Genomic DNA, 15,918 nt, shown 5'->3' on the forward strand with positions numbered 1-15,918 from the left:
CATTCTCCATTTTGGAATTGAAGACCATAATGTCATTAGTATTACATTAGTATTACATACCTTTCGTGTGTCAACAGAAAAGGGCTCTCTGATAAACATGAGGTCTGGCATTGTCCTGCATTAGGAGGAACCCAGGGCCAACCGCACCAGCATATGGTCTCACAAGTTGTCTGAGTATCTCATCTCGGTACCTAATGGCAGTCAGGCTACCTCTGGCGAGCACATGGAGGGCCGTGCGGCCCTCCAAAGAAATGCCACCCCACACCATTACTGACCCACTGCCAAACCGGTCATGCTAAAGGATGTTGCAGGCAGAAGATCGCTCTCCATGGCGTCTCCAGACTCTGTCATGTCTGTCACATGTGCTCAGTGTGAACCTGCTTTCATCTGTGAAGAGCACAGGGCGCCAGTGACGATTTTGCCAATCCTGGTGTTCTGTGGCAAATGCCTAGCGTCCTGCACGGTGTTGGGCTGTGAGCACAACCCCCATCTGTGGATGTCGGGCACTCAGACCATCCTCATGGAGTCGGTTTCTAACCGTTTGTGCAGACACATGCTCATTTGTGGCCTGCTGGAGGTCATTTTGCAGGGCTCTGGCAGTGCTCCTCCTGTGCCTCCTTGCACCAAGGCTGAGGTAGCAGTTCTGCTGCTGGGTTGTTGCCTTCCTATGACCCCCTCCACGTCTCCTGGTGTACTGGCCTGTCTCCTGGTAGTGCCTCCAGCCTCTGGACACTACGCTGACAGACACAGCAAACCTTCTTGCCACAGCTCACATTCATGTGCCATCCTGGATGAGCTGCACTACCTGAGCCACTTGTGTGGGTTGTAGAGTCCATCTCATGCAACCACGAGTGTGAAAGCACAACAAACATTCAAAAGTGACCAAAACATCAGCCAGAAAGCATTGGTACTGAGTTGTGGTCTGTGGTCCCCACCTGTAGAACCACTCCTTTATTGAGTGTGTCTTGATAATTGCCAATAATTTCCATCTATTCCATTTGCACAACAGCATGTGAAATTGATTATCAAACAGTGTTGCTTCCTAAGTGGACAATTTGATTTCCCAGAAGTTTGATTTACTTGGAGTTATATTCTGTTGTTTAAGTCTTCCCTTTATTTTTTTGAGCAGTGTATAATGCAAGCATTTTATGTGATGTACATGATGTGTGTCACACGGTCTAAGTAAAATGTCACATTTCATAGATCAGTAAATGTATTAACAATGGCAGCCATGCTGATGGAGGTAGATTTCTGCACTTCCTGTGCTGTGAATGAGGCCTCATAACTATTCTAGAAATGGAATCTTGGTTTTTAGGTTTTCTGCTGACATCAACTTGTTTACTTATTGCATTACCTAAGTAATGATACTTAAGCCATATCAATGTATACTCATATGCTGAAACAGCTCTTCTTTTTTATGACGATGTATGCTTTATGAAGTGTAGAAGAGTCAGAGATGGCAGTATTTTGTAGATTTACTAAAGTACATACATACTTTAATATGAAATATTAAAAAAGTGAATTATATATAGCACTAAATTATATTAATTAGACAGATTGCTGACCATTGAGCAGAGAGTATATTCCTGCTCAGGTGATGGAATTATTGCCTATCCAGGTGATGCAATTATCACTCGTCAATAGTGTTGAGCGATACCGTCCGATACTTGAAAGTATCGGTATCGGAAAGTATCGGCCGATACCGGCAAAGTATCGGATCTAATCCGATACCGATACCCGATACCAATACAAGTAAATGGGACTCAAGTATCGGACGGTATCCCTGATGGTTCCCAGGGTCTGAAGGAGAGGAAACTCTCCTTCAGGCCCTGGGATGCATATTAATGTGTAAAATAAAGAATTAAAATAAAAAATATTGATATACTCACCCTCGGACGCAGCCTGCACCTTACCGAGGGAACCGGCAGCCTTCTTTGCTTAAAATGCACGCGTTTACTGCCTTCCGTGACGTCACGGCTTCTGATTGGTCGCGTGCCGCCCATGTGACCGCGACGCGACCAATCACACAAGCCGTGACGTAATTTTCAGGTCCTGAATGCCTAATTCTAGGCATTCAGGACCTGAAAATTACGTCACGGCTTGTGTGATTGGTCGCGTCGCGGTCACATGGGCGGCACGCGACCAATCAGAAGCCGTGACGTCACGGAAGGCAGTAATCGCGCGCATTTTAAGCAAAGAAGGCTGCCGGTTCCCTCGGTAAAGTGCAGGCTGCGTCGGAGAGGTGAGTATAGCAATATTTTTTATTTTAATTCTTTATTTTACACATTATATCGATCCCGATACCGATTCTCGATACAACAAAAGTATCGGATCTCGGTATCGGAATTCCGATACAGCAAATATCGGCCGATACCCGATACTTGCGGTATCGGAATGCTCAACACTGTGTGATTATTGTGTATTATTGTGAGCAGGTACCAGGATGCAGTAACGGTCAGAGGCAGAACAAGGGTTAACAGGGTTTTTTAATGAAACAGCGTTACTACACGCAGGAAGAGGGTAATTTGGGGAATAAGGATAGTAAAACGGTGTTTGGTGGACGTGAGTATGGCAGGGGCAATAGAGGGTTGAGGAAAGTACAGAGGTATCAAACTTATCAGTCCAACGGTGTTGAGGATCAGTCTCTGTGAAGATTACGGTGGCGTTTCAGCCTGAACGCTTAAAGAATCCGGCGGCATCCTGGTCGGAGATGGGTCCTGGGTTCCGGTGTCGGCGAGGGTACTGGCATGTCCTTTCGCGGGTCCTGGTTCCGTGATGGATCACGATGGAGAGAGAACAGTCCTTTATAAGCATCGGCACAGTGCTAATACGGGGGGGAGAGTCTATGTACGACTTCTGCACTCAGTTCACGGACAGGATCTCGAGCCTCGACCTGCACCCCCTATGGTCTGGTCGTGGGGAGGGCTCACATGCTCAGTGGCACTGTGGGAGTGGATGTCAGGGTTCTTAGGAGATGTCTCTTCCTACAGTCTCCGGTAAGCCTCCGTAGGCTTCTCTGACTTAAGCCTACTGTGTCCTGACTGTTCGGCGCGGGAGGGCTCTCACTCTGCCTCCGCACACTACAGCTTCCCGCCAACTGAATTTCTGTTCTCTCGCACTCTTTCTTCCTTATGCCTCTCATACCCCCTGATCTCAAGTTCAAAGGTCTGTCCGGGGCACTAAATTCTTTCCCCTGCAACTTGGGTGACAGCACCGATGGTTCCAGACTCCTCCCGGATAAGGCACGCCGAGGCTGACTCTCCTTACATTCCCCCTTACTTTGTGCTCACCATTACACAGGCAAGATCTCTTGCAGCAGGCATTAACATTCTCCTATTCCTTGTACTATTTGTCTCTAGACGAAATGTTCCTAGTCAAAACGGTTAGGCGGTCTTCCTGCCGTTGAACGTTCAGAGCGACGTAAACTGGGAGTCTCTGTAGAGTCCTGAGGAGTGGATGGATTTGGTTGGACCGACAGGGCTGGGGACATGCCTATTACAGGTTGAACAGTCTTTTTGGGAATTACAGGAGTCTCTGGAGTCTCAGATGTCTCAGGTGTCCGTTCTTCTTTCTCTTCCACTGTCAACTGTCCCTCACATTCTTCTTCTTCAACTTGAGTCACAGGTGGGGTCTCAGCTGGAGGGGCCTCTTCTTCTTCTTTTACAATGGGTGTAAACATATATTTCCATTAAAATTTAACCTTTAATAATTCAATAAAAACACCAACCCAGTGAAAAAGCTATATACCAAAAAATAATACGTGACCTAACGATAAACTAACCTGCAGATACCCTACACTAGGCCTAGTTTGCACCTACCTAGCCATGGAGGTTGGCACCCTAAGAAACGATTTTGGCACCCCCACTCACCGTGGGCTGTCCCTCTCTGCCCTATTCCAACCCTTTTGATATAGGTGGGAAAACAATTTCACAATAGTGCAGAGATGAAGAGAATTTCTTATACTAATCCCTACAATTCATAAACGGCTAACCAAACAGGCAGCAAAATATATAAAAAATCATCCAATTTCATGATAAAAACTCCATAATCGCAATAGTTTGCCACATGATGCTTTTGAGAAATGGGCTCAGATGCATCTCCTCAATGGGTGATCATCATACATGAATTGGAGGAAAAAATGATAATATTAGTTAGAACCCCCTCAAAATCAGATTTAGATGGATATAATTATAATACTCACAGCAACACTGCCATATACCGTATATACACGAGTATAAGCCGAGAATTTCAGCCCATCTTTTTAGGCTGAAATTGCCCCTCTTGGCTTATACTCAAGTCATTCCTAGGGGTCGGCAGGGAAGGGGGAGCGGCAGCTGTCTAATCATACTCACCTGCTCCTGGCGTGGTCCCTGCACTTCCCTGGTTCTCCCGGCGCTGACAGCTTCTTCTTGTATTGAGCGGTCACATGGTACCGCTCATTACAGTAATGAATATGGGCTCATGTGACCGCTCAATATAGGAAGAAGCTGTCAGAGCCTGGAGAACCAGGGATGTGCAGGGACCGCGCCAGGAGCAGGTGAGCATGACAGGGGCAGTGCGCAATATTCACCTATCCCCCGTTCCACCGTCGGCACCGCTTTTCTTCGGCGTCCTCTGTAGTGACGCTCAGGTCAGAGAGCGCAACGACTCGATTAGTGTGCGTGCCGCCCTCTGCCTGAACAGTCAGTGAAAAAGGACGCGGAAGACACAGCGGCACCGACGGTGGAACGCGGACAGGTGACTGTAGCAAGTGCCGGGGGCCTGAGCAACGAGGGGTGAGTATGTCATACTTTTTTTTTTTATCGCAGTAACAGCATATGGGGAATAATAGTCTATGGAGCATCTTATGGGGCCATAATCAGCATTTGTGCAGCATTATACAGGGCAAATATTTCTATGGAGCATATTATGGGGTCATGTGCAGCATTATATGGGGCAACTATCTCTATGGAGCATCTTATGGGGCCATGTGCAGCATTTGTGGAGCATTATACGAGGCAAATGTGTCTATGGAGCATCTTATGGGGCCATAAGCAGCATTTCTGCAGCTTTATAAGGGGCAAATGTGTCTATGGAGCATCTTATGGGGGCCATAATCAGCATTTGTGCAGCTTTATAAGGGGCAAATGTGTCTATGGAGCATCTTATAGGGGCCATAATCAGCATTTGTGCAGCTTTATACAGGGCAAATGTGTCTATGGAGCATCTTATGGGGGCCATAATCAGCATTTGTGGACCATTATATGGGGCAAATGTGTCTATGGAGCATCTTATGGGGCCATAATCAGCATTTGTGCAGCATTATCAGCATTATATGGGGCAAATGTCTGTATGGAGCATCATATGGGGCCATAATCAACATTTGTGCAGCATTGTATGGGGCAAATGTGTCTATGGAGCATCTTATGGGGCCATAATGTTGTGAATTCCGCTCTTGGGCTCCCTCCGGTGGTTGTGAGTAGCACTTTTGTGAGTTCTGCTCTTGGGCTCCCTCCTGTGGTTTTGAGTGGTATAGCTGCTTCTTGGATTTAGCATTAGCAGCTGCTTCCACTGATCGTCTTTCTGGCTCGGCTATTTTAGTCTGGCCTTAGCCCTCAATCAATGCCAGTTGTCAATTGTTCCTGCTTGGAGCCACTGCTCTTTTGGATTTCCCTGACACTCTGTCCAGTTCAGCAAAGATAAGTCCTTGCTTGTCCTTTTGCAGTCCATTTGTTGTGGACTTTATTGTTCAGCACATTCTATGTTTTGCTCATTTGTCCAGCTTATCAGTATGGATCTATTTAGCTAAGCTGGAAGCTCTGGGCTGCAGATTTTGCCCTCCACACCTTTAGTCAGGTGTGGAGATTTTTGCATATCTCTGCGGTGGACTTTGTCTAGTTTTTATTACTGACCGCACAGTGTTCTTTCCTTACTATGTATATAGCTAGAAGTGGCCTCCTTTGCTAAATCTTGTTTCATACTACGTATGTCATTTCCTTCTCCTCTCACAGTCAATATTTGTGGGGGGCTATCCTATCCTTTGAGGATTTTCTCTGAGGCAAGATAGCTTTCCTATTCCTACCTTTAGGGGTAGCTAGTTCTCCAGCTGTGACGAGGTGTCCAGGGAGTGACAGGAACATCCCACGGCTACTGCTAGTGTTGTGTTAAGATCAGGAACTGCGGTCTGTATAGTTACCACCTGCTCAGAGCTAGTCGCATTTCGCTCCTAAATTACCAGTCCATAACAGTACAACTGGCCAAAAATGAGTTGAATGCATCTCAAAAGAAGGAAAAGAAAAAGAGTTCTGAGCCATTTTTTTTTTCTTTAGTCTGTTTTGTCTTTTTCCTTCCTCTTAATCTCTGGGTGGATTTGGGCGCGGACTTCAGGGTCTGTTTTCTCGTGTGGATCAGCTTGCTGCAAGAGTTCAGAGTATCCAAGATTATGTTGTTCAGACTCCAGACTTAGAGCCTAGAATTCCTATTCCAGATTTGTTTTACAGGGATAGATCTAAGTTTTTGAACTTTAAAAATAACTGCAAATAGTTTTTTGCTCTGAAACCCCGTTCCTCTGGTGACCCCACTCAGCAAGTTAAAATAGTTATTTCTCTGCTGCGTGGTGACCCTCAGGACTGGGCATTCTCCCTTGAGTCAGGGGATCCAGCATTGCTTAATGTAGATGCATTTTTTCAATCGCTCGGATTATTGTATGACGAACCTAACTCTGTGGATCATGCGGAAAAAACCTTGTTGGCTCTGTGCCAGGGTCAGGAAGCGGCAGAATTATACTGCCAGAAATTTAGAAAATGGTCTGTGCTCACTAAATGGAATGAGGACGCTCTGGCAGCAATTTTCAGAAATCGTCTTTCTGATGACCTTAAAGATGTTATGGTGGGGTTCCCCACACCTGTTGATCTGAGCGAATCTATGTCTCTAGCCATTCAGATCGATCGGCGCCTGCGTGAGCGCAAAGTGGTGCACCATATGGCAGCATCCTCTGAGCGGAGTCCTGAGCCTTTGCAATGTGATAGGATTCTGACTAGAGCGGAACAGAGGGGATACAGGCGTCAGAATGGGCTGTGTTTTTACTGTGGTGATTCAGCTCATACTATCTCTGATTGCCCTAAGCGTATTAAGAGGGTCGCTAGATCTGTTACCATTAGTACTGTACAGCCTAAGTTTCTCCTGTCTGTGACCCTGATTTGCTCATTGTCATCTTTCTCTGTCATGGCATTCGTGGATTCAGGCGCTGCCCTGAACTTAATGGACTTAGAATTTGCCAGGCTCTGTGGTTTTTCTTTGCAACCTTTGCAGAGCCCTACTCCTTTGAGGGGTATTGATGCTACACCGTTGGCCAAGAATAAACCTCAGTATTGGACTCAGTTGACTATGTGCATGGCTCCAGCACATCAGGAAGATTGTCGTTTTCTGGTGTTGCATAATTTACATGATGTTGTTGTACTGGGTTTTCCATGGTTACAAGTACACAATCCAGTGTTGGATTGGAAATCGATGTCTGTGACTAGTTGGGGTTGTCAAGGGGTACATAGTGACGTTCCTTTAATGTCAATTTCCTCTTCCCCCTCTTCTGATGTTCCTGAATTTTTGTCAGATTTCTAGGATGTATTCGATGAGCCCAAGTCCAGTTCCCTTCCTCCACATAGGGACTGTGATTGTGCTATTGACTTGATTCCAGGCTCTAACTTCCCTAAGGGCCGACTTTTCAACCTGTCTGTGCCAGAACATACTGCTATGCGGAGCTATGTTAAGGAGTCCTTGGATAAGGGGCATATTCGGCCATCTTCGTCACCATTGGGAGCGGGATTCTTTTTTGTTGCCAAGAAGGATGGCTCCTTGAGACCCTGTATTGTTTATCGCCTTCATAATAAGATCACGGTCAAATTCCAATACCCTTTACCTTTGCTCTCTGATTTGTTTGCTCGGATTAAGGGGGCGTGTTGGTTTACCAAGATTGACCTTCGAGGGTCATATAATCTTGTTCGTATTAAACAGGGTGACGAATGGAAAACTGCATTTAATACACCCGAAGGCCATTTTGAATACCTGGTGATGCCTTTCGGGCTTTCTAAGGGTGTGTTTCCACGTTCAGGAAACGCTGCGTTTTTGACGCTGCGTTTTTCCGCAGCGTCAAAAACGCAGCGTCCAGATGTTACAGCATAGTGGATGGGATTTCATGAAATCCAGACTCCACTATGCGTTAAAAAACGCATGCGTTTTGCCGCGAAAACGCATGCGTGGTGCGTTTTTTCGAAACGCAGCATGTTGCTACAATGAGCAAAACACGCAGGTACACCGCAGGTGACCTGCCAGTGACCTCAGGTGCAGTTTTGGTCAGGGTTTTACCTGCATAAAATCCTGACCAAAGCCTGAAGCAAAACTGAACGTGGAAACATACCCTAATGCTCCTTCTGTATTTCAGTCCTTCATGCATGACATTTTCCGCAATTATCTTGATAAATTCTTGATTTTGTATTTGGATGATATTTTGATTTTTTTCCAATGATTGGGAGTCTCATGTGGAGCAGGTCAGGATTGTATTCCAGATCCTTCGTGATAATGCTCTATTTGTGAAGGGGTCTAAGTGCCTATTTAGAGTTCAGAAGGTCTCTTTTTTGGGGTTTATTTTTTCTCCTTCGTCTACAGAAATGGATCCTGTTAAGGTCCAAGCCATTCATGACTGGATTCAACCCACATCTGTGAAGAGCCTTCAGAAATGTTTGGGCTTTGCTAATTTTTATCGCCGTTTCATTGCCAACTTCTCTAGTGTGGTTAAGCCCCTGACCGATTTGACGAAGAAAGGCGCTGATGTGACTAATTGGTCCTCTGAGGCTGTTGAGGCCTTTCAGGATCTTAAGCGCCGATTTACTTCTGCCCCTGTCTTGCGTCAGCCGGATGTGTCTCTTCCTTTTCAGGTTGAGGTTGACGCTTCTGAGATTGGGGCAGGGGCCGTTTTGTCACAGAGGAATTCTGATGGTTCCTTGATGAAACCATGTGCCTTCTTTTCCCGAACGTTTTCGCCTGCGGAACGCAATTATGATGTCGGCAATCGGGAGTTGTTGGCTATGAAGTGGGCATTTGAGGAGTGGCGACATTGGCTTGAGGGGGCCAAGCACCGTATTGTGGTCTTGAACGATCATAAGAATCTGATTAACCTTGAGTCGGCCAAGCGGTTGAACCCTAGACAGGCTCGATGGTCCCTGTTTTTCTCCCGTTTCGATTTTGTGGATTCATATCTTCCGGGATCTAAGAATGTTAAAGCGGATGCCCTCTCTAGGAGTTTTTTGCCTGATTCTCCTGGAGTTCTTGAGCCGGTTGACATTCTTAGGGAAGGGGTGATTCTTTCTGCCATCTCCCCTGATTTACGGTGGGTGCTTCAGGAATTTCAGGCTGATAAACCTGACCGCTGTCCTGTGGGGAAGATGTTTGTTCCTGATAGATGGACAAGTAAGGTAATTTCTGAGGTCCATTGTTCGGTGTTGGCCGGTCATCTTGGGATTTTTGGTACCAGAGATTTGGTGGCTAGGTCCTTTTGGTGGCCTTCCTTGTCGCGGGATTTGCGTTCTTTTGTGCAGTCCTGTGGGACTTGTGCCCGGGCTAAGCCTTGCTGTTCCCGCGCTAGTGGGTTGCTTTTGCCTTTGCCTGTCCCTGAGAGGCCCTGGACGCATATTTCCATGGATTTTATTTCAGATCTTCCTGTGTCCCAGAGGATGTCTGTTATCTAGGTGGTTTGTGACCGGTTCTCTAAAATGGTCCATTTGGTACCTTTGCCTAAATTGCCTTCCTCCTCTGATTTGGTTCCATTGTTTTTTCAGCATGTGGTTCATTTGCATGGCATTCCGGAAAATATTGTGTCTGACAGAGGTTCCCAGTTTGTTTCCAGGTTTTGGCGGGCCTTTTGTGCTAGGATGGGCATTAATTTGTCTTTTTCTTCGGCGTTCCATCCTCAGACAAATGGCCAAACTGAGCGAACTAATCAAACCTTGGAAACCTATTTGAGATGCTTTGTGTCTGCTGATCAGGATGATTGGGTGGCTTTCTTGCCGTTGGCCGAGTTTGCCCTTAATAATCGGGCCAGTTCGGCTACTTTGGTTTCGCCTTTTTTTTGTAATTTTGGTTTCCATCCTCGTTTTTCTTCAGGGAAGGTTGAGCCTTCTGATTGTCCTGGTGTGGATTCTGTGGTGGACAGGTTGCAGCAGATTTGGACTCATGTGGTAGACAATTTGACGTTGTCTCAGGAAAAGGCTCAGCGTTTTGCTAACCGCCGTCGGTGTGTTGGTCCTCGGCTTCGTGTGGGGGATTTAGTCTGGTTATCTTCTCGTCATGTTCCTATGAAGGTTTCTTCCCCTAAGTTCAAGCCTCGGTTTATTGGTCCTTATAAGATCTCTGAGATTATCAATCCAGTGTCTTTTCGTTTGGCCCTTCCAGCCTCTTTTGCCATCCACAATGTTTTCCATAGATCTTTGTTGCGGAGATATGTGGTGCCCGTTGTTCCCTCTGTTGATCCTCCTGCCCCGGTGTTGGTTGAGGGGGAGTTGGAATATGTGGTTGAGAAAATTTTGGATTCTCGTTTTTCGAGGCGGAGGCTTCAGTATCTTGTTAAGTGGAAGGGTTATGGCCAGGAGGATAATTCTTGGGTGGTTGCCTCCTTTGTCCATGCTGCCGATTTGGTTCGTGCTTTTCACTTGGCTCGTCCGGATCGGCCTGGGGGCTCTGGTGAGGGTTCGGTGACCCCTCCTCAAGGGGAGGGTACTGTTGTGAATTCCGCTCTTGGGCTCCCTCCGGTGGTTGTGAGTAGCACTTTTGTGAGTTCTGCTCTTGGGCTCCCTCCTGTGGTTTTAAGTGGTATAGCTGCTTCTTGGATTTAGCATTAGCAGCTGCTTCCACTGATTGTCTTTCTGGCTCGGCTATTTTAGTCTGGCCTTAGCCCTCAATCAATGCCAGTTATCAATTGTTCCTGCTTGGAGCCACTGCTCTTTTGGATTTCCCTGACACTCTGTCCAGTTCAGCAAAGATAAGTCCTTGCTTGTCCTTTTGCAGTCCATTTGTTGTGGACTTTATTGTTCAGCACATTCTATGTTTTGCTCATTTGTCCAGCTTATCAGTATGGATCTATTTAGCTAAGCTGGAAGCTCTGGGCTGCAGATTTTGCCCTCCACACCATTAGTCAGGTGTGGAGATTTTTGCATATCTCTGCGGTGGACTTTTTCTAGTTTTTATTACTGACCGCACAGTGTTCTTTCCTTACTATGTATATAGCTAGAAGTGGCCTCCTTTGCTAAATCTTGTTTCATACTACGTATGTCATTTCCTTCTCCTCTCACAGTCAATATTTGTGGGGGGCTATCCTATCCTTTGGGGATTTTCTCTGAGGCAAGATAGCTTTCCTATTCCTACCTTTAGGGGTAGCTAGTTCTCCGGCTGTGACGAGGTGTCCAGGGAGTGACAGGAACATCCCACGTCTACTGCTAGTGTTGTGTTAAGATCAGGAACTATGGTCTGTATAGTTACCACCTGCTCAGAGCTAGTCGCATGTCGCTCCTAAATTACCAGTCCATAACACATAATCAGCATTTGTGCAGCATTATATGGGGCAAATATCTCTATGGAGCATCTTATGGGGCCATAATGAGCATTTGTGGAGCATTATATGGGGCAAATGTCTGTATAGAGCATCTTATGGGGCCATAATCAACATTTGTGCAGCACTGTATGGGGCAAATGTCTCTATGGAGCATCTTATGGGATCATAATCAACATTGGTGCAGCATTATATGGGGCATATTTTAATATGGTGCATCTTATGGAGCCCATCATAAACTGTATGGAGCATTATATGGGGCTCCTGATTCAATATGGATATTCAAAAACACTTAACCTACTGATGTCTCAGTTAATTTTACTTTTATTGGTATCTATTTTTATTTTTGACATTTACCGGTAGCTGCTGCATTTTCCACCCTAGGCTTATACTTGAGTCATTAAGTTTTTCCAGTTTTTTGTGGCAAAATTAGGGGTCTCGGCTTATACTCGGGTCGGCTTATACTCGAGTATATACGGTAGATAGAACTAGCCCAAAAAACGTTCAATGAACGTGATAACACAGCTAGGAGTATACTCAGTGTTGCTGCTGGTATTAGGGTATTTCTTAGGGTGCCAACCTCCACAGTTAGGTAGGTGCAAACTAGGCCTAGTGTAGGGTATCTGCAGGTTAGTTTATCGTTAGGTCACGTATTATTTTTTGGTATATACCTTTTTCACTGGGTTGGTGTTTTTATTGAATTATTAAAGGTTAAATTTTAATGGAAATATATGTTTACACACTAAGTTAGATTTCCTTCAATATTTTGAACTGTTTGGCAAAATTATTTTACAATGGGATCATGAGATACACATGGCTGGAGCATGTTTCGATGGACCATATGGGCACTCTCTTCTTCTGGCCGGATTTCAAAGACTCGACGCAGGACCCGGTGTGGTGTTTTTTTCCCACCGGTAGCCAAGCTTGTTTCACGGATGCTTGTCTCTCACCAGCACCCGATCTCCGGCCTGCAAAGCTGTCCCCCACAGTAGGGCCGCCACAACATGTTCCAATTCTTGAAACCTGGCCTTTAACAGGCGATGCAGGGTCTGTAATCAATGCTGATGTTCGCGCACCCAGTTGGACACCCCCATCCGCGGGTAGTCCTCCTCTGGGCCCAGCTCCAGCTTAGTAATCTCTTTGCCGACTCAGCCAAAAAGTAGAGTATGGTGTGTGTCCCATGGTGTTATGTGTTGTGAATTCTGCTCTTGGGCTCCCTCCGGTGGTTGTAAGTGGTAGCGCTGCTGTCTCTGAATCGCAGCATTTATCAGGTGTGTTCACTTTTTGCAATTTTGACTGGGCTATTTAGTCTTGCTTCACCCTGTAGTCAGTGCCAGTTGTCCATTGTTCCTGGAGGATTCACATCCCTGCCTGGTCTCTTCTGCTTTGCAGTTCATTTCAACAAAGATAAGTTCTGGCCTTGATTTTTGCTGTCCACATGCTCTGGCCTTATTGTTCAGTTCTTTTCCATGTTTTTGTCTTGTCCAGCTTGGTCTGTATAAGGATTTGTTTAGCCAAGCTGGTATCTCTGGAGATGCAGATATACCCTCCATATCATTAGTTAGCTGTGGAGATTTTGTGTTTTCTGTGGTGGATATTATCTAGTGTTTTAATACTGACCGCATAGTACTCTGTCCTATCTTTTCTATTTAGCTAGAAGTGGCCTCCTGTTGTGAACTGTGTTTCTGGGCTCCCTCTGGTGGTCACTAACGGTATTGTGTTAGGCATGTCTTGTTGCAGGCCTGAGCTCCAGCTGTGTCGTTAAGCAGCGGGTGTTCCCTATTTAAGTCTCCTCCGGACTCAGTCTCTTGCCTGGCATCGTTGTATCCAGACCTATATGGTCTCCTCCGGATTCCTTTCAGTCTGTCTCATGCAAGAAAAGCTAAGTCCGTTTTGTATAATTTGGATCGTTTGCATTTTTCAGTGTCTTTGTCCAGCTTGCTCAATATTTGATTTTCTGGCTCGCTGGAAGCTCTAGGGGGCTGATATTCTCCCTCCGCACCGTCAGTCGGTGTGGGGGTTCTTGAATGTTCAGCGTGGATGTTTTTGTAGGGTTTTCTGCTGACCGCATAGTCCACTATCTATTTTCTGTCTATCTAGACTAGTGGGCCTCACTTTGCTGAATCTAGTTCATCTCTACGTTTGTGTTTTCCTCTTGCCTCACCGTTATTATTTGTTGGGGGCTTTCTATATCTTTGGGGTTCAATTTCTCTGGAGGCAAGTGAGGTCTTATTTTCCCTCTAGGGGTAGTCAGTTCTCCGGCTGGCTCGAGACGTCTAGAACCCACGTAGGCATGTTCACCGGCTGCTTCTAGTTGTGTGTGTTAAGATCAGGTATGCGGTTAGCCCAGTTTCCACCTCCCTAGAGCAGTATTTATGTTTTTGCTATCTTGCCGGAATATCAGAGATCCTCTACCACTGGGATCATAACAGTATGCCAGGCCGAAAGAAAATGTTTATTGCATCGCAGAAGCGGGATTAAAAAGAAGTTCTGAGTTTGTTTTTTTTGTTGTTTTTGTTTTTTGTGTTGCTGCAGTTTGCCTAGCTTCTTCCATCCCCTTTTTCTCTGAGTGGCTGGAACTCTGCTGCAGATATGAATGTCCAGTCTCTGACTTCTAGTGTGGATCAGCTTGCTGCTAGGGTGCAAAGCATTCAGGATTTTGTTATCCATAGCCCTATGTCTGAACCAAAAATACCTATTCCTGAGCCGTTTTTTGGAGATAGATCTAAGTTCCTGAATTTTAGGAATAATTGCAAATTGTTTCTGTCTCTGAAACCTCGTTCCTCTGGTGATTCCGCTCAGCAAGTTAAGATTGTTATTTCCTTCTTGCGCGGCGACCCTCAAGATTGGGCCTTCTCTCTGGCGCCAGGAGATCCTGCATTGGTGAATGTTGATGCGTTTTTCCTGGCACTTGGTTTGCTTTATGAGGAGCCTAATCTTGAAAATCAGGCTGAAAAGATGTTGCTGGCTATCTCTCAGGGTCAGGACGAAGCTGAGGTATATTGTCAAAAATTTCGGAAATGGTCCGTGCTTACTCAATGGAATGAGTGTGCACTGGCCGCAAATTTCAGAAATGGTCTTTCTGAAGCCATTAAAGATGTGATGGTGGGGTTTCCTATCCCTACAGGTCTGAATGATTCAATGGCTCTGGCCATTCAAATTGATCGACGTTTGCGGGAGCGCAAATCTGTTAATCCTTCGGCGGTGCTGTCTGAACGGTCACCTGATTCTATGCAATGTGACAGAATTCTGACCAGAGTCGAGCGACAAAATCATAGACGTCAAAATGGGTTGTGTTTCTACTGTGGTGATTCAACACATGTTATCTCAGCATGCTCTAAACGCTTAAAAAAATTGTTAATCCTGTCGCCATTGGTACTTTTCAGCCTAAGTTTATTTTGTCTGTGACTTTAATTTGTTCATTATCTTCTTACTCAGTTATGGCTTTTGTGGATTCTGGTGCTGCTTTAAGTCTGATGGATTTGTCATTTGCCAAGCGCTGCGGTTTTGTCCTGAAGCCTTTGGAAAATCCTATTCCTCTTAGAGGAATTGATTCTACGCCATTGGCAGAGAATAAACCTCAGTATTGGACGCAAGTGACCATGTGCATAACTCCTGTACATTAGGAGGTGATTCGTTTTCTGGTACTGCATAAAATGCATGATGTTGTCGTTTTGGGTCTGCCATGGTTACAGGCCCATAATCCAGTTTTAGATTGGAAAGCTATGACTGTGTCTAGTTGGGGGTGTCAGGGGATTCATGGCGATTCTCCATTGGTGTCTATTGCTTCTTCTACTCCTTCTGAGATCCCTGAGTTTTTGTCAGACTTTCAGGATGTATTTAATGAGGCCAGGTCCAGTGCCCTTCCTCCTCATAGGGACTGTGATTGTGCTATAGATTTGATTCCTGGTAGTAAGTTTCCTAAGGGACGACTCTTTAATTTATCTGTGCCAGAGCATGCCGCGATGCGGAGTTATATAAAGGAGTCTTTGGAGAAGGGACATATTCGCCCATCCTCTTCTCTTGGTGCAGGATTCTTTTTTGTGGGCAAGAAAGACGGGTCTTTGAGACCTTGTATAGATTATAGTCTTCTGAATAAGATCACGGTTAAATTTCAGTATCCTTTGCCATTGTTGTCTGATTTGTTTGCTCGGATTAAGGGATCCAGTTGGTTCACCAAGATAGATCTTCGTGGTGCGTATAACCTTGTGCGCATAAAGCAGGGAGATGAATGGAAAACGGCACTTAATACGCCCGAGGGTCATTTTGAGTACCTGGTGATGCCTTTTGGATTATCGAATGCCCCTTCTGTGTTTCAGTCCTTCATGCATGACATCTTCCGG

Source organism: Ranitomeya variabilis, chromosome 4, assembly GCF_051348905.1.
Source record: "Ranitomeya variabilis isolate aRanVar5 chromosome 4, aRanVar5.hap1, whole genome shotgun sequence".
Classification (NCBI taxonomy): Eukaryota; Metazoa; Chordata; class Amphibia; order Anura; family Dendrobatidae; genus Ranitomeya; species Ranitomeya variabilis.